Source organism: Anabrus simplex, chromosome 10 (genome assembly GCF_040414725.1).
Source record: "Anabrus simplex isolate iqAnaSimp1 chromosome 10, ASM4041472v1, whole genome shotgun sequence".
NCBI lineage: Eukaryota > Metazoa > Arthropoda > Insecta > Orthoptera > Tettigoniidae > Anabrus > Anabrus simplex.
Window position 1 is genome coordinate 121,800,578 of NC_090274.1, and position 19,774 is coordinate 121,820,351.

A 19,774-nucleotide genomic window follows, 5' to 3' on the forward strand; every position below is an offset into this window, starting at 1 on the left:
GGGGTCCAGGCGCAGCCCGAGTGACGTCAGCACGCGAGGATTGGCGAATCCGCCGCCAATCGGTGGCAGCCCCGCACGCCACGTCAACCGCCATTCTTCAGCATGTGCAAGACACCCTGGCTGTTCCAATATCGACCAGAACAATTTCCCGTCGATTGGTTGAAGGAGGCCTGCACTCCCGGCGTCCGCTCAGAAGACTACCATTGACTCCACAGCATAGACGTGCACGCCTGGCATGGTGCCGGGCTAGAGCGACTTGGATGAGGGAATGGCGGAACGTCGTGTTCTCCGATGAGTCACGCTTCTGTTCTGTCAGTGATAGTCACCGCAGACGAGTGTGGCGTCGGCGTGGAGAAAGGTCAAATCCGGCAGTAACTGTGGAGCGCCCTACCGCTAGACAACGCGGCATCATGGTTTGGGGCGCTATTGCGTATGATTCCACGTCACCTCTAGTGCGTATTCAAGGCACGTTAAATGCCCACCGCTACGTGCAGCATGTGCTGCGGCCGGTGGCACTCCCGTACCTTCAGGGGCTGCCCAATGCTCTGTTTCAGCAGGATAATGCCCGCCCACACACTGCTCGCATCTCCCAACAGGCTCTACGAGGTGTACAGATGCTTCCGTGGCCAGCGTACTCTCCGGATCTCTCACCAATCGAACACGTGTGGGATCTCATTGGACGCCGTTTGCAAACTCTGCCCCAGCCTCGTACGGACGACCAACTGTGGCAAGTGGTTGACAGAGAATGGAGAACCATCCTTCAGGACACCATCCGCACTCTTATTGACTCTGTACCTCGACGTGTTTCTGCGTGCATCGCCGCTCGCGGTGGTCCTACATCCTACTGAGTCGATGCCGTGCGCATTGTGTAACCTGCATATCGGTTTGAAATAAACATCAATTATTCATCCGTGCCGTCTCTGTTTTTTCCCCAACTTTCATCCCTTTCGAACCACTCGTCCTTGGTGTTGTATTGTCACTGTCAGTCGTGTATGTGAATGGGCTCGGAATTTGAAGCTCGGGGTACAACTGAACCTGATCGTACATCATTGTACCAGTTAAGTGTCATAAATAATTCAATAGAATACAACTAGTGTGGAACCACTTTTCTTATACAAAATTTTAGTTTCAGCTACCATTGTGAAGAGGAACCGACAGCATGCAACGAACGCGAGGAAAATCCTGGAATTTTCTGGAACGTTGTGGGAGTGATACAACGCTGCTGTTCATAGCCGTAGTCAAAGTGTGCCCGCCAGCGCGATGACCTTGTTCATCGATGAGCCTCCGTAGAGCAGGAAGAGCACGCTGGCGCCAAGGATTTCCAGCGGAAACTTAAGTACCATTGTAAAATTTCTTCTCTTTCGGTAGATGAATAGTAGATTGTTTTCTTGCTTAGAGCAGTGTAGTTTCTTTTGGAAGTGTTGTATTTAAATGGTGATGGTGGAGTATTGATGTATTCTTTAATTTATGGTTTCTACATTTTCAATCTTTGCATTTCCTTAGAACAATATTTGTGTTTTTGATTCGAAGATAAGTAATCCCAGTTGTCAATGAGTTACATGAGGTCATGTACGATTACGATCCTCAAAAGGAATTATGGGGGATTAAGACCTAATAATAATAATAATAATAATAATAATGATAATAATAATAATAATAATAATAATAATAATAATAATAATAATAATAATAATAATATTAAAATATGGTTATAATAATCACGACGAGGAGGATAAAATTAAATATCAGAGTAAATACCAGTAAATCGAAGTCTTAATGAACTATTAGTTTATGTGATATAATTGATATCAGAAGGGATGGGCATTGATGTGTACTAGGAGCAGCTCATCGAGAAGACGTTTCCAGGAGCCATAATAGGAGGAATAAAAATAATTCCTTATAATAATAATAATGAAAGTCGGGTATTTGACTGGTTGTTGAGAGTAAAAATATACGGCGTTATGGTGGTAGATTTTACGATGAAAATTGACTATATGGGACCACTAGGGTGCATGTCAGTCATAATGATTATGGTGAATTATGGTGAATGATAGTGATTTATAGTGATTTGATAATATTTAGGGACTAATAATAGTTCATTCCTTCGCTCAACAACCGATATTGTATAACGTGCGACTTGCTTATTATTAGCCTTTCCTGTGGCTCACAGACGCAGCCTTCTGATGATGGTGGTGATAATTATTTCTTCGAGATTAACTTAGTCATCCTATGTCGTCTTGTAACAACAGTCTTAGTGAATTCTTATTATGATCGATTCATGCTATAAGGGTCTTCAATAAAATTTAAGTGGAGAATATAATAATAAATGATGATAATAATAAAATATGATAATTTCAGCTGTATGATAAATTTGCCTATAAACAGTTGGTGTGATTGAGTTATTCGTGAATATTATTCATGTCTTTTCAAGAATGCTTATTTTTTTATATTTTATGTGATTTATTGGTCAACGATGTTGTTGTTGTTGATTACGCGTGGTGTTACGTGATGCTCTATCCCTCCATAGAATACTAGTCAGATATAAATTGTTGATATAATTTATAAAGGAATACAATCGAGCGAAGTCTGCGAGAGGGGAGAAATGCGCCAAAGGATTTTTCAAAGAATTTCTCAAAGGAATTTCTCAGAATTGTATAAAATTTCTTAACTTGTAAAATATTTCACAAAAATAATTTGAATAGAATCTCTCGAGAATAAGTTGTAAAGAAATTCTCAGTGGTGTGGAAAAAACTTAGTTAGGAAGGATTTTTCAGAAATGTCGAAGTAATCTCTCAAGAGAATTTTCTCCAAGTATGCCAATACAATTTAAATAGAAAATTTGTCGCAGATGTGTTAAAGTAAAAATTATTTAATGAGAATTTGTGAAGATTAAAACAGTAATGAGAAATAGTTATTTTCATGTTCAATGTGGCATTGTTTCGTTGATGTTAGTACGACGGTATCACTAATTGCACGATGAATCAATGTTACAGAGAATTGCGTCGGTTGGAGTTCATTGGAGATATTACTGAATCCCGTGAAGCGACAAAGCATGTCAAGGACTTATAGTTATTTGTAAATGAGAAGATCAAGCAATTGATTATGTTGAAGTGTTGTTAAAACATTTTTTTCCTTTTGGTGCTTTGTCCAGACTGAGTTTTGTTTTTATATTTTAATAAATGAAGTGGTTATTTTGTTCTGATTTTTATTTCACATTATGTCTCCTATCCAGTCACCAATGGCCCTGTAAATAGAAATTTTCTGAAGGTCGGTCCCGTACTAGCAAATCGGCGCTGCGAACAGTCCACCCTTTTGGGACTTTCGCTCCGCCGACTGAGCGACCCCGGAGAAGGGGACAGTACATATCCGAATTACTATCTCGACAAAAATATTGTCGGGTAAGACACCCGTAGCACCGCTAAGGGAGCGGTTTGTATGTAGAAATTCTAATCCATACTTTTCGAGGTCGCTGAGATGCACTGTTAAAATCCGGATAGCGCTCAAGACTAAGTTCAGCCTCCATCGGCATGGGGGAAATTAGAAGGAAGAAGAGACAAAATATCCAAAATGACCTAGATAACTTTTGAATCCACAGTTTTCGGGGTTCTTACACTGAATGGGACCTAATACTTCACTATTACTTATTTGGACTAAATGGCCGCGCTGATATTATGCTCTATATTGAACACCTTAACGCAAGCCCGTGTTGTGGGCGCTGTACCTTCGGAAGCATGGATAGCATGTGGTAATGTTTAACGTTACGTGCATGTTTTACTATTGAATCGTGTCGCTTACTGAACGGATCTGTTGTAGTATTATACGTGACGGAGTAATTTTACGTATATTGCTAAATATTTTCATCGAATAAGACGTTACACCTTATATAGCAGTTAAATTAAACATCAATTTTTAAGTGAGGAAGTCTGGCCGTACAAATTTGTTTTCTTCTTCTTCATTCATACCTTTCCCCAATTACGTAGGGTCGGAACTTTGTATTGAATTCGCCTACACTTACGCGCGGATGCCTTTCGTGACGGCAACCCAACCCTATGTGGATGGATGTGTTGACTATAGTGTTTCTGTAGTGGTTTGTAGTGTCATGTGTTGTGTGTAATGTTACAAATACCAACACCCATCCCGTGACCTACATAAAGTAACCACACAATGTTAAAATCTTCGATCCGGGGCCCTTTGAACTGAGTTAAGCAGGCTATACGTTGGTGGGTTCAGAAAAAGTATTTTGAATGTCTACGTCTTTTTTTTATTCCTTGCATTTTGCCTATTCATTGGTCGCACTTCTTAAGAACTAAACAACTATTCTGAAGAAGCATACATATTTTCCTCGCAACTGTACTGGTACTGAAAATTTTACAAGAACCTTCTGCTTCCTGTTTTCATGCGTGTGCAATGTAAGTGATTGCAAAATTCCGTATTACCATCTCGGTGCCCTCAACATGGCGGTAGGTGCTTGGACAGCTCTTCCCCAGTCACTCGCTACTGGCCTTCATGCTAAGAGTCCCGATAACAGTTGGAATCGTGTACATCATATCTGTAGCGCGACACCTATATACATACAGTTATATCATGTTTATTCCACATCTCCTCCCAAACCACGTTTCGGGCCCGCCGCTCACATAAATATGTACTTCAGCACGTCTAACCATCTACCATCTACCACTGCCATATAAATACGTACAACTTACCTTTCATTCAGCGTAAAGAAGACATCTTGGCCTTCCTTGAGTACTAAATTTGCCCGTCCATGTTCGTTCTTGGTGTGGCCGCTCATGTATAAATTCGTAGCTGTGCAGGTTCGTGTGTCATCTACCGCTTTCAATGGAACTATATGTAAACATCGCCCTCTACTATGACTGCGCAGTCCACAGCCAGCTCGACATCCATCCGAAGCAGCCATTTGATGCATATCGAGCAGGCGGTGGTGCAGTCGAGAGCGATGATCTAACGTATCACGCGTCTGCCATCTACCGTTCGCAATGGAACTATGTCTAAGTTATCATAGCCGACCAAATCTACGTGTCATCCAGCAGGCTAGAACAATGCATCAAGTCGGCCGTGAATTTGCCGTTGATTCTTCTTAAAATAAGATATCCAAGGCCTGGTTTTAGTACCGCATTTGTTCTTATTAGCATGTTTATCGTCCCCTTACATCCACATAAGCATTCATCAATCTGTGTAAACACATATGGCAGCTCATAGTGTTTAGTGATAGTTTGGACACAAATATCCTTCTGAAGTGTATAAACTTTACCGTACTGATCTAACAATGCCTAAAAGGAAACGTACGTCAATCGGCCAAATCCAACCCAGTGCAAAGAAAGCAAAGATTTTGCGAGCAGACGAAACATATGTTCAACAACAAAAACGGCTTCGGGCTATGTGGGAACGTGCCACAACACTGCGAACGCCTGACTCTCAAGACCAACGTGAACGTGGTCTTCACGAAATGCGCGAGAGAGCTAGCACATCGCGATCAAGCGAATCCCAAGTCCAACGTGAACGTCGTCTTCACGAAATGCGCGAGAGAGCTAGCACATTGCGATCAAGCGAATACCAAGACCAACGTGAACGTCGTCTTCATGAAATGCGCGAGAGAGCTAGCACATCACGATCAAGCGAATCTCAAGACCAACGAGAACGCCGTCTTCACGAAATGCGGGAGAAAACAACCGCATCGCGTGTGGCTGAATGGCATTCCAGCTTATTTCTTGAAGGTTTTCATTACGATCCTAGGAAAGACTACATCAAACATAACAGTATGTTAATTGGAGGAATGGACCAATTATGTAAGTACTGTTTTGCCAAGAAATATAAAGGCGAACCTCCGGGCATGTGCTGCTGCAACGGGAAAGTCAATCTACCAGCACTCGGAACGCCACCAGAGCCATTATTGTCTTACATGTCTGGGGACTGAGAGTCAAAACATGTCCTTAAAAATATCAGGAGATACAATTCATGTTTCTAGATGACTTCATTCGGGACCTCATGCGATCTTCAACAAAGTCGATTTGATACAACTTTCAAGGTGCAGGATCAAATATACCACAAAGCAGGCTAACTTCTCCCACTTACAAGTGAAAACGCAAAGTTCTTACAAATTTATTTCATGGGAGACGAAGAACTGGAAGTGCGTCAACGGTGTAACAACATAACAGGAGTGAGACGTGGAATTGTATTGAATCTTCAACGAATGTTTCAACAACATAATCACCTTATAAAACTATTTAAGACAGATTTAGAGGATATGCCTTCGGATGAGTGCAGATTAGTCATCCGTGCTGATCAAAGACCGGTAGGGGAGCATGAGGGATACTTCAACAGTCCGCAAATAAATGAGGTGGCAATAATCATAGCAGAGAGTGACTGTGACCGAAGGGACATAGTCATTCTAAAACGAGGTGGCCCACTACAACGCATTGCAGAGACGCACCGCTCTTATGATGCTCTCCATTATCCCATTATATTTTGGCAGGGTGCGGACGGATATCACTTTAACATCATGCCATATAATCCGAATACAGAGTCGACAATTAACAAGAAGGCTTCCATGATGAAATTTTATGCATACAGGGTAATGATCCGCAACAACTCATCTAATCACATTTTAATGGCTCGACAGCTATTTCATCAGTTTATTGTTGATATTTACGCTAAAATTGAAGCGGAGCGTCTTCTATACATAAAAGTAATCAAAATAAACTTCGAAGTGAAGAATACATTCATTTAAGAGACGCCGTTGCCAGCGAGAGGAATGTCGACGGTATAGGGAAAATGGTGATTTTGCCTGCCACTCTTACAGGGAGTCCCAGGCAAATGCATGAGTATGCACAAGATGCTATGACCTACGTCAGATCGCACGGACGTCCTAACCTTTTCATTACATCTACATGTAATCCAGCATGGCCAGAAATAAAGGAAGAACTAACTCATGGGCAGACACCTATTGATCGTCATGATTTATCAGCCAGGGTTTTCGACAAAAACAACAAAAATTAATCAATGTATTGACCAAGATCCACGTATTTGGAGAAACCAGCTGTTGGACGTATTCTATTGAATGTCAGAAAAGGGGTATTCCGCATTTTCATAACTTAATCTGGCTTAAAGATAAAATTCATCTGACCCAAATAGACGATGTTATTTCTGCAGAGTTACCCAATCCTGAAGTGGACCAAGTTCTTTCCGATATAGTGGAAAAAAACATGATACTTGGACCATGTGGAAACATTAACCTGAACGCACCTTGCATGAAAGACGGCAGATGTAGCAAGAAATATCCTAGACAAATGATTAAGGGGACGCAAACAGGAGATGATGGATACCCGAAGTATAGGAGAAGGAGTCCACAAGATGGTGGATACGCAGCAAAATTAAGTATTCGGGGTGAGGAAATTGAGATCGACAACATATTCCCCTCTCCTTTCTAAAATATTCCAAGCTCATGTAAATGTCGAATACTGCAATTCAGTTAAATCCATAAAGTATGTATACAAATATATCAACAAGGGTAGTGATGTGGCTGTTTTCGGTTTAGCGAAGGGAAATGAGGTATCACATTATCAGTTGGCAGTAACGAGGCAGTTTGGCGAGTACTAAGTGTTCCCATTCATGAGAGGTACCCGTAGCGTGCATTTAAAGAACGGCCAAAGAGTCCATTTCACGAGAGAAAATGCACAAGCAGTTGGCGCTGAGCCGCCAAGGACAATCTTGACAGCCTTCTTTCAGTTATGTCAACATGATCCATTTGCACGGACGTTGTTATATTCGGAAGTTCTTCGCTACTACACCTGGGATTCAGGAAGGAAAGTTTTTCTAAAAGAAAAAAAGGAGTAATTGTTTTGGGCAGTGATGTTGTAGCGAGTGAGGTTATAGGACGTGTTTACACTGTTCATCCAAATAATGCCGAATGCGTTTTCCTAAGAATGTTGCTTCATACAATCAAAGGACCAACATCTTAGGAAATGCTTAAAACTGTAAATGGTAATGTGTGTAACACCTTCAGCGAAGCCTGTTAATAACTTGGTTTACTGGAAGATGACGAACACTGGGACAAAACAATGTCCGAAGCAACGCTGACATCAGCTCCTCATTTGCCGTTGTACTTACTACATGTAGTCCATCCAATCCCAATATTTTATGGGATATATTCCGTGAGTGAAGACATCCTTGCAATATTTCGGCGAAACAACTTCAATGATGACATACAGTTCTCTACAGAAATATTTAACAAAGTTCTCATTATACTAGAAGACAAATGTCTATCAATCTGTAGCAAAAGTCTGTTACAGTTGGGGCTTCAGGCTCCGGAAGGAAATCCCGAGAACGCATATAATGCAGACCTTCTTCGTGAAAATAATTACAATACAGCAGAGTTGGTAAAATTTGTTGAATTTAATAAACCATTGTTGATGGATGATCAAAGGAAGGCTTATGAATACGTCATGCAATGCGTGAACAGAGAAAAAGGGGGTATAATTTTTCTAGACGCTCCGGAAGGAACTGGAAAAAGCTTTCTAATCAATTTGATACTAGCCGAAATTCAATCGAAAAGTAATATAGCACTTGCGATGGCTTCCTCTGGGATAGCGGCTACTCTCATGGATGGTGTATGGACCGCGCATTCGGCACTAAAAATAAATGTGGATGAATATCCCGTTTGCAATATTAGCAAAACAAGTGGACAGGCGATAGTGCTACAAACGTGCAAAATTATTGTGTCGGATGAATGGACAATGGCTCATAAGAAGCCCTTGATAGGACACTCCGGGACCTGCTCACTTGCTGGGAGGTTCTCTGCTGATTGTTGCTGGTGACTCCCAGTCATACCAAAATCGACTCCGGCGGATGAGCTCAATGCTTGCCTTAAAACGTCGCCTCTGTGGAAGTTTGTTAAAAGATTCGCGTTAAAAACAAACATGAGGGTTCAGCTGTTTGGAGATGAGACTGCCCGTCATTTTTCGTATACACTTCAACAAATCGGTGGAGGTACTTTACCAACTCAAACGGAGAAATTACCTTTCCAGATAATTTTTGCACTCAGGTTGCAACGGTTGAGGACCTGATCAACAAAATTTATCCGCGCATGGCCGAAAATTACAAAAAGCACGAATGGTTATGTGAAAGAGCCGTTCTTGCAGCCAGAAACGATGTAGTACGTGACATGAACAATCGGATTAAAGTTATGATACCAGGCTCCATCACTGAGTATAAATCTATAGACACAGTAGTGGACAACGGTGATGTAGTGAATTTTTCCATTGAGTTCTTGAACTCGCTAAACCCTCCTGGATTGCCACCACATCAACTTCAGCTTAAAATCGGCTCTGCCATTATGCTGTTACGTAATTTAGACCCACCAAAACTTTGCAACGGTACCAGGCTCAGTGTTAAAAGACTGTCAGCTAACATCATAGAAGCTACAATATTGACAGGAAAAGACAAAGGTCAAGACTTTCTCATTCCTCGAATACCTTTAATCCCAACAGATTTACCATTCAGTTTCAAGCGATTACAATTTCCTGTTAGACTTGCTTTTGCCATCACAATTAACAAGGCCCAAGAACAATCAGTCAAGTGGTGTGGAGTAAACCAAGAATCCCCCTGTTTTTCCCACGGACAGCTTTATGCAGCATGTTCCCGGGTTGGCTCACCCATGCACCTCTTTATTCTAGCACCAGGGGGAAAGAAAAAAATATTGTTTACAAACAAGCATTGGAATAGCATTGGAATAGTCATGTCATTGCAGCCTTGAACTCAGTTGTACTGCAGTTTAAATGCAACTCGATTTTCACTCGCAGTAGTTATCGAGGCCTGCCAGTATAATGTACACTTTCTACCTCGATTGTGACTGGCAGTAGGCAAGGGGACCTGTCACTGTAATGAAAACTCCCCAAATTGACAGTGGCCGGCAGTAGGCATGGGGCCTACCATCATAATGAAAACTCCCCAACTGAACTGTGACTAGCAGTAGGAAGGGAGGCCTGCCATTATAAAGTAAACTCCCTTCATCTGTGAGTGAGAGTAGGCCAGAGGCCCTGCCACCATAATGAAAACTCTCCAAAACGATTGTGAATGGCAGTAGGCAAGGGGAACTTGCCATGAGAGTGAAAACTCTCCAAATCGAGAGTGACTGGCAGTAGGCATGGCGCCTACCATGATAATGAAAACTCCCCAACTGAACTGTAACTGGCAGTAGGCAAGGGGGCCTGCCATTATGATGTAAACTTTCTACTTCGATTGTGACTGGCAGTAGGCAAGGGGTCCTGCCACTATAATGAAACCTCCCCATATCTACAGTGATCTGCAGTAAGCATGGGGCCTGCCATTAGAATAATAACTCCCCAACTCTACTGTGACTGGCAGTAGGAAAATGTGTCTACCATTATAATGAAGGCTCCTCAATTCGATTGTGATCGGCAGTAAGCAAGGGCTACCATTATAACGAAAACCTGATTGTGGATTAGAATACGCAAGGTGTGTGCCATTATATTGAAATCTCTCCAACTGGTAGTAGGCAAGGGGCCCAGCTATTGTAATCAAAACTCTCCAACTCAATGTGAATGCCAGTCGGCAAGTAAGCCTGCTGTTATAGTAAAATCTCCCAACGCGATTGTGAATTGCAGTTAAAAAGGGGGCATGTCATTATCATCACAACTCCGCAACTCGCACATTACATTGGAGAAAACTTGTGTGGACCTCCCCGTGTGCTTCTCGGTCAACGCTAAGAGACATACAATTTTAAAAAATCTTATTCTATCTGTGTACAGTGTAGAATACCGGAATTTTGAAATTCTAAGTTCAGTCACCGATGGGGTGCGGGGCATGGGGGTATATGTATCATTGTACAGTATGTGGGTATGTACGTTTGTATTACATTTCCTCCTTAATCACGGGAGTGATTTACACCAAACTTGGTACACTTACGACTTAGTACCAGGAGACGAACCGCGTGGGGTTAAGACGCCCCAAGTGCCCTTAGGGTGGAGGAGTGTGGGGGGTGATGTATAAAAGTACTCGAAAATAGTGTCGAATCTATACTTTTCGGACTCGCTGAGAGGAGTAGCGACACTCCGAAATTTTTCAAGTCCAAATTCAGCCCACTTTGGGATGGGAGGTGAGGGGGAGTGATATATCAAAATATTCGAAAATAAAGTCGAATCCATCCTTTTCGGGGTCGCTGAGATGAATAGTGACACTCCGGATTTCTTTTGACAAACCGTGTGGGGGCAAGATACCCCATGTACCTTTAAGGGCGAGGAGGGGGTGACGTATCAAATATTCCAAAGTAGTGTCGAATCCATACTTTTCATGGTCGCTGAGATGAATAGTGACACTCTGGATTTTTGTTAAGTCCCCGCTGGGGGTGCGAAATGGGAGGGGATGACATGTAAATATAATGAAAATAACCTATATTTACGTCGAATACATTGTTTATGTGTCGCTGATGCTCTGGATAGCGTTTAGGTCCACGTTAAGAGGGGAGATTGAGAGGGGTTTGAAAGTAAATGGTCTTAAATGACAGGCTGACTGGTGACAGTAGTGTACGTGATATCTGTAGCGCGACGGGTAAATGAATATAGTTATCACTATTTTCTTGTTAAAAGGATCAAATACTTCCCAGTGAATTCGAGCTTCCACGAGGACAAATAATCTAAAACTTGAAAAAAACACATCTAAATGACACAAAAACTACATAATAGATCTTAAAATATCAATCAACATTTTGATATTAAAAATTACTTCACACATGACTAAGTGGTAATACAAACATCCAAAAGCTACCCGGACAACGCCGGGTACTACAGCTAGTGATTTAATAATTTTCACGTACGATATTCTCAATTACGCAATTAATAAATGAAAAAAATGTAATGTCGTATGGCTTTTAGTGCCGGGATATCCCAGGAAGGGTTCGGCTCGCCAGGTGCAGGTCTTTCTATTATACTCCCGTAGGCGACCTGCGCGTCGTGATGAGGATGAAATAATGATAAAGAAAACACATACACCCAGCTCCCGTGCCATTGGCATTAACCAGTTAAGGTTAAAATCTCCGATCCGGCCGGGAATCGAACCCAGGACCCTCTGAACCGAAGGCCAGTACGCTGACCGTTCGGCCAACGTGTCGGACATAAATAAGTAAATAAATAAATAAATAAATAAATAAATAAATAAATAAATAAATAAATAAATATATGCCAGTGAGACCCTTACAATAAACGGGAAAGGTGACCTAGAAAATATTTTAAAAGAAGAAAGGAGAATCTTGAGGAAAATTCTCGGCCCCCGAAAAACAGAAAATGGATATAGACTGAGGTTACGCAGAGAGACAGAAGAGCATTCCAACATTGCAGCAGACATCCGTAAAAGACGTCTGAAATTCTATGGGCACGTCCACAGATTGCCGGCAAGTAGACTGACACACAAGATTCTCACCTACATAGAACATCTAAAAAATATTCCATGGGTACTAGAAGTGAAGAAGGATCTGGAAAAAGCCCAGATAAACCCAAATGACACCGCGGACAGAAACCTTTATAGGAAAAAATTAATGGATGGAAAGTGCAACCAGAGACCGAAGTGAAAAAGAAGACTGGAGCAAAGTGGACAGAAGAACGAAAAAGGATCCACGGAGAAAGGATGAGAGCTGTTTGGCAACTCAGAAAACAGAATCGTTAGAGCTTTGCGTGATCCATTGGGTCCATACGCACATAATAATAATAATAATAATAATAATAACAATAATAATAACACATTATTACCGAGGTGGATGTAGCAACACTACCAGCATACGACTTAAAATCAAAACTCCTTAGGAGGTATTAAGTACATTAAACATAATAAATAGTTTTACAATTTAGTTACAGATCGAACGAGGGCTAAAATTCTTCTTTGAGATCCGAGATGCTAACAGTTCAGAGGAGAAAACAAATATCCAGAAGTAATATTTGACCAGTCCCAGAAGGAAGATAAGATGGGAATGACGGTGAACTTACATGATGTCTTCAGATTAGTAACAACGCCTTGGCGTCTGTAGGGAAATACTCACTCAAGTAAAATGAATTCAGTAAGAATAAATAAAAAAAAAAGAGTACACCTTCCATTTAACCGAAAAGTAAATGGTTCTGAGGGTATAAAATCTTCATAATGTAGACTGAAGCCAGACACTTACGTGCCCACCAAACACATCTCACTCGCATCATGGCTGATCGTCCACACAACTCGGCAGTAGAGGTGGGGACGGCGCGAGTAATACCGATGAGTAATCCGGTTGTAGCGGTAGAGCGCACCACCGATCCCCTCCGCTTACAACTGCAAGTACTCGCGGAAGACCAGAGCACAGTGTAGCGCAAGACACATGTTGAACAAGGGGAGACCACGACGTTCGGATCACGGATTATCTTCAAATTTTGTACACTTTCAGTAGTCCATTAGGACAAGATAATTTGCAAATAGTAAGGAGTTCTCAAAAAAAATCGCAAGAGAATTTTCGCGTCGAATGTGTACCGGTGCGTTGCGGTTACGAGCACGAGGTGGCGACGATCGAGTGGTTAGCGCTCAAGCTCCGTAATCGCTGGATCACTGGATCGAGTCTCGCTTTTCACTTTTTGTGTTTCAACACTGGTCATATTCTTTCATATGTATTGCAGGTCAGAGCGTCCAGGTGCAAAGCAGTTCCGGGTACCTTACTCGATTTCACAAATCACGACAGGCATACATTTTCAGGAATACTTTATGTATTAGGCCGTTTACTTGTTGATAATTATAAACCTCTGTCGTGGAGTGGTTAGTGTGATTGGCTGCCACCCCCAGATACCCGGATTTGATTCCCAGCTCTGCCACGAAATTGGAAAAGTGGTACAAGGGCAGGAACGGGGTCCACTCAGCCCCGGGAGGTCAACTGAGTAGATGCGGACTCGATTCCCTCCTCAGCCATCCTCGAAGTGGTTTTCCGCAGATTGCCATTACCGGGATGTAGGCCCCTACCTAATGTAAGGCCACGGCCACGTCCTTCCCTCTTCCTTGCCTATCCCTTCCAATCTTCCCATCCCTCTGTCCGCCTCCGTAGCGTAACGTCCTCGGGGGCCTGGGTTCGATTCCCGGTACTGCCAGAAATTTAAGAATGGCAGGATGGCTGGCATGTGGTTGAAATGGTACATGCAGCGCACCTCCAATGGGGGTGTGCCTGAAAAGAGCAGCTCCAACTCGGGATGAGGACACGAGTTTACTTTTTTCCACAAGGATCCTGTTCAGCATAGCAGGTGAGGTCGCCTGGGCGAGGCACTGGGCATCCTGCCCAGTTGTATACCCGACCCAAACTCTCCCGTTCCAGGACACCGGCCTTGAGGCGGTAGAGGTGGGATTCCTCGCTGAGTCCGAGGGGAAAAACGACCCTGGAGGGTAAACAGATTAAGAAAGAAAGATATTTTTTGTAATGATAAACATTAGTAAAGAGCCAAATAGCATTGGAAATCCAATAAGAGTTCATGAAAATATACCCTTTTTCAGTATATTACCTTTGAATTGTAATGTATATGAAAGAATTTGACCAGTGTTGGAAAACAAAACGACAAGCGGGACTCGATCCAGCGAGCCAGCGATAACGGAGCTTGAAAGCTAACCACTCGAACACCACCGTTTCGCGCTCATGATCGCAACGCACCGGTACATATTCGACGCGAAAATTCTCTTGAGATTTTCTCGAGAACGCCTTAGTAGTACACCTTACTACTTGCACGTTATCTTGTCCTAATGGACTACTAAATGCGTACAAAGTTTGAAGATACTCCGTGATCCGAACGTCGTGGCCACCACTTGTAAGAGTATTATGCCTGTATTCAGTCTGTGCTATATATCCTCCGCTTGTTGTGTTTTGTAGATAATGCAAAGCATAGTAGATAACAATTGTGGCATTAGTTTGATATTTAATCCCATTTTGAGACGGTATTCATGTTTTAGAAAATTTACGAAATTGCATAAATTTTTACAGAAATTTGTACCACAAATGCCACGAAAACCGTCTGATGCATGGCAGTTCATTGAAATTACTGGTGATAAAAATAAGGAAAATGAAAATTTTGCAGCTGCATTTACACGATGGGTGGTGGCGTATCAAATTTGTGGGATTATATCAAGAGGCATCACAAGGATGAAATGAGCAGGTCGGCTTCTCCAGCAAAAAGCAACATTGCTGTATTCAGCTAAATGGTTATGTTGTGAGAAAAGGGCATTGAATTTACGTTGCCATACCAATAACATATTTAAACATGCCGCCACATTACATTCACTCGGTAGTTTACTCGGTACTACAGGGTGATGACGTCACAACAAATGTTCCGCTCCGCTCCGTCCCCACCACTAGCCCAAACTGAGCAGAAGCCTCTCCAAGCCTACCCAAGCGTACTAATTGGTTGGAAAGAAAGCGAGAACCAAGTTAGACTCGGGACCCAAGAATATTACTCGTGGCACGGTAACTAGACTAGACGGTAGGGGTCACGCGCAGGCTGGCTTTGGCTGATGACGTCATCGGGTCTCCTCTGGCCGGCTAGCAGTGAACGCGACCCATTGTATTTGTGCGTTTCTGTTAATGATTTGCTTGTTTTTATTTAACCATTTGCTTAATATTTTTCAATTTTGTCAAATGTAATTGCCGGTTGTTATGTGTAGATAATTATGTTGTAATTTATTTGAGTATTTTTCAGAAGATTACAAGTAATATAATGACCCTGTGCTTAACGAACTATTCCAGTAGCTTTCTCAGTATTAAATTATCTTTCGCCTCGTAAATAAAGTATTTACGGTTCGGTTTTCGTATTTTCTATCCATCCAGTGATTTTAGAACGATTTTATACATAGATTCATTTCTAAAACTCGTTACTAAAATTTAAAAACATGACCAATCACACGGGATGTTTTTCATCGTTGTTTTGGCGAATTGTTGGTGTTAAGTAGTGTTGTAAACACCTAATATTATATTTATGTATAAGTAGCTATTTATAAATGTGTATTGGCCGATTGAATGTTGGTAAAAAGCCCCTGAAGAAACGTCAACCTCTTCCACCATATCAGGGGTCACTCTTTTTTGGGGAGAAAGAGGCTTCCACAGGCTTAGGCCATATAGACCTGTGGTACGGAGAAAACCCTCACAGTCAGAAAATGCGATCAAAAGTTCAATATTTAAAAGCACCTAAAATGTACACCCAATTTTTATGATGGTGCTAAAACTGCATACATATTTACATTATATAGGTACCACACAAAATATTTACACCTAGATGTTATTTCGTTGTTTTACATTATTTAAATCATTTTCTTAACTTTTTTCACACTTTTCCTCTTTTCATTAAGAGTTCGTTTACACCTCTTGTAAGAATTCATGTGCCTAAGTTTGTTTATGTTTTTCATCCTTATGAAGGTTCTGGTTCTAACAAAACATGAAACAACAAAATCTTCAAGATCAGGATATTTTTCTTAATTTTTTCATTTAACAATCTAAAGACTCCTGGACATTTCATAATGTAGTTTCCATGGAAGGCACTAAATTCATTTTCCATTTTAATAATAGAATTAACGCACTCATCCGTGGGTTTCATTTAGTACCCTCTCGAAATGTTTTCTAGCCAATTCCTAGATGAAGGAGACATGTTCACGGTTTGGATCCCGTACATATTATCTTTCTGGGAGTACTTTTTCTTCACCCTATAAGCTACATAGCCAGCAATCATTTCTAGTAGCTCGTTCTTCTCTCTAACTAGTTCGACAGACACGTTTGCATTATTTTCATCTTGAAAATGTTCCAGAAGTCCATTGTCAGCTGAAGTGAAATCATCATCCTCATCCTCAACATTACAATTTTTGTCGCAAGCTTCTCGATTTTGGTTGGACACTGCTTGGCATTGTTCGTCATTATCAAGTATGAAGTATTGAGGCACCTCATTTGGCGCAGACAAAACGTCTGCGCTCAGAGATTGGACATTTTTTTCATCTGGACAGTATTTGCTGTTTATCACTTCACCTGCATTCTGGCTTAAAAATCAATGATTTAATTCGCTGCGATACAATGGTAGGGAGAGGATGATCATAAAAGCGACCAAGTCCTCGGATCTGGTAAAAGTAGCTCTCAATTATGTCCTGGTTACATTTGGCCGCCATTACGTAAGTAAAGCCTTCTGATTTTAAGTCCTTATATAGACCACGAAGGCTATTTATAGACATTAGAAAACCTTCTTGAAAAGGAAGGAGTTTATTTTTGCCAATTATTCTCATGGTGAAAATTAATTCGAATAATTTGTCAAGAGCATGATTTTGTTGCTCTATACAATTTCCATGGGCACTTTTAAAGCTGTTTGTGCCACACACGTGGACACGGGAGTTTGGGACGTCAAATCCATTATTAATCGTGATTACAGTCTCTCCTACATAGCTGAGCTCTGGGAAGTTATGGCATATTGCTTTACCCACAGTCAGTGATAACAGTTCAGCGGCTTACCGTATATTTCGCCTCTCCGTTCCAGTCACAAGCATGTGCTTCATTGAAAGCTTGTGAGCATATTGTAGGTCTTCGTCTTTGCATTTCAATTAATTTTGTAAATGCTTCTTTTGTGAAACATTGCCCACTTTCCAGTTTATATCCTTCATCAAGAAGGCGATTCCGCAGTAATTTAAGTACATAAGGCACATCACAAAAAACCATATGTTACGTTCTTTACTTGATGGGTTTTTCAGCGACGGTTTTTGCCACGGAATATTCAGATCTGTCATACATTTCCTATTTGAAGGTCCCATGTCACATACAACTGCCCTAACTTTAAATCCGGTGCTTTCTACGACATGAATTACTTCTATTAACAGTTCCCTTGACATCGCTGTATCAAAGTTGTAGTAGGTAGGTTGCATCCACTTTTGAACTAAACTTCTTATTACAATGACTTGGACATTATCATGAGGTCCTCTGATCATTTCTTCATTTTGATCAAAGCACAAGTCATTGTTAACCTTCATTTCATCAAAGATGAGAACAGCATCTCTTTCAAAATTTGTAAAAAGACTTGATTGTGTTTTTAAGATATTAATGCTCAACTCAATGAATCCAGGAGAAATAGAAAACTGTTTTAGCCGTCGTTTGATTGTAACTTCGCTAGGAAGAGGGTAATTAATCACGTCTCTAACAAAACACAATGCTTTATATGATATAGACCGTAAGGTTACCGCCTTAGCAATGTCCTCAGATGACCAACTTGAGCATCTGCCTTTTACTAAAGCTTGCGGTTGACTTTTAGAAAAAGTACCCTCAAAAACTTGAACATTATTTTTTAATTTTATTATCTCGGTATTAGCTGCACTAAGACGGTCCCGAAGATCCTTATTTTGCTGTTTTAAGTCACAATTTGCTAGTCTAATTAACTCCAATTCTGCAGTCAGTTCAGCAATTTTCTCATTACAGAAACACTGATGTTTACTTCTGTCATCTAATTCGTTCCTCAAGATTGCATTATTAATATTTTTTGCTTCAATTGGCGCCTGCGATTGTAAAATTTGCCGTATCTCCTTACGATGATTTCGCTTTTGTGCCCTTATTTCACGATCTTTACAGGACTGACTCGCTAAATTATTACTACTCAGTGGTAAATTTAAATGTGGTACTGCGTCAGTCCTTAAATTACGTTTAATTGGAAGGTTTAACAAATCACCCTTCAAGTCCCTTCTGTAGTCCGAATTGTCGAAGTGTACAGAGCATACACGAGCATTCTCAATAGTAAAGGAGTCAGCCCGTTTACAGGCATTAATCCACTTTAATTTAATGTCACTGTTCTTTGGAAAACGATGAAATTTAATGTATAAATCCTTCTGGTGTCTATCGTGGTTAGAGCAACCGGCGACAGCACTACACACCATGGCACAGCACAGCACAACACAGCACAGAAAAATTAAATTCTTACACTGTTGACAAGGTAAACACCATCACTAGACTAATAGCACTCTGCTTCGCTTAGCGAACAACGGTGCCTTGTGACGTCAGGAGGTGTGGCTTGCTATTGCGCACCCAACTGATGACCCCTACCATCTAGTCTAGTAACCGTGACTCGTGGCAAGTTAATTAAATGCGTAAGGCATTAAAGATAAAACATACCTCCTAAGGCGGAGAGGATAAAAAGGGAATTTAGCGACATAAAGTCGCACAGAAAGTATTAGTTGAATACAAGACGGAAATAAATTCCGTCGCAATCATCACTTGCACAATCCATGATACGCCATCTTATTTCTCCTTTAGCACACCATAGCGCTATGTCAGAATAACTTCATATATCATGCCGAATTTCAGGACAATGAGAACATCAAAAGCAGAATTTTATTACGGTTTTAACAAGAAACACAATGATTTTGTTTCAGCAGGGTTTGTCAAGGAATACAAGAAGCGTTAGTAATGTGTGAAGATGTATAAACAAAGTGCCTTGTCCACATTGCCATAAATTCTTCGTGGGTTCCATGTGTTTTACGAACCATATTAGTAAGTCACATATTCTTGTACTTAGAGGAAATTCTGAGCGCCCCCACATAATGGAGGATAATCGACACGGCTCCTCGAGATGTATACCGATTAAGAGTACGGAACTGAAAAATTTGCCACTATCAGAAATTGGTCCTCTTCTTGTTCAGTTAAAATCTGGTGTCCCTGTTCTGCGCTGTGTGTGTAGAGGTGCTCGCTCAAGCGTAGCCGACACTTTGCGTGATGTTGTTCGCCGTGTGGTGGATACCAACG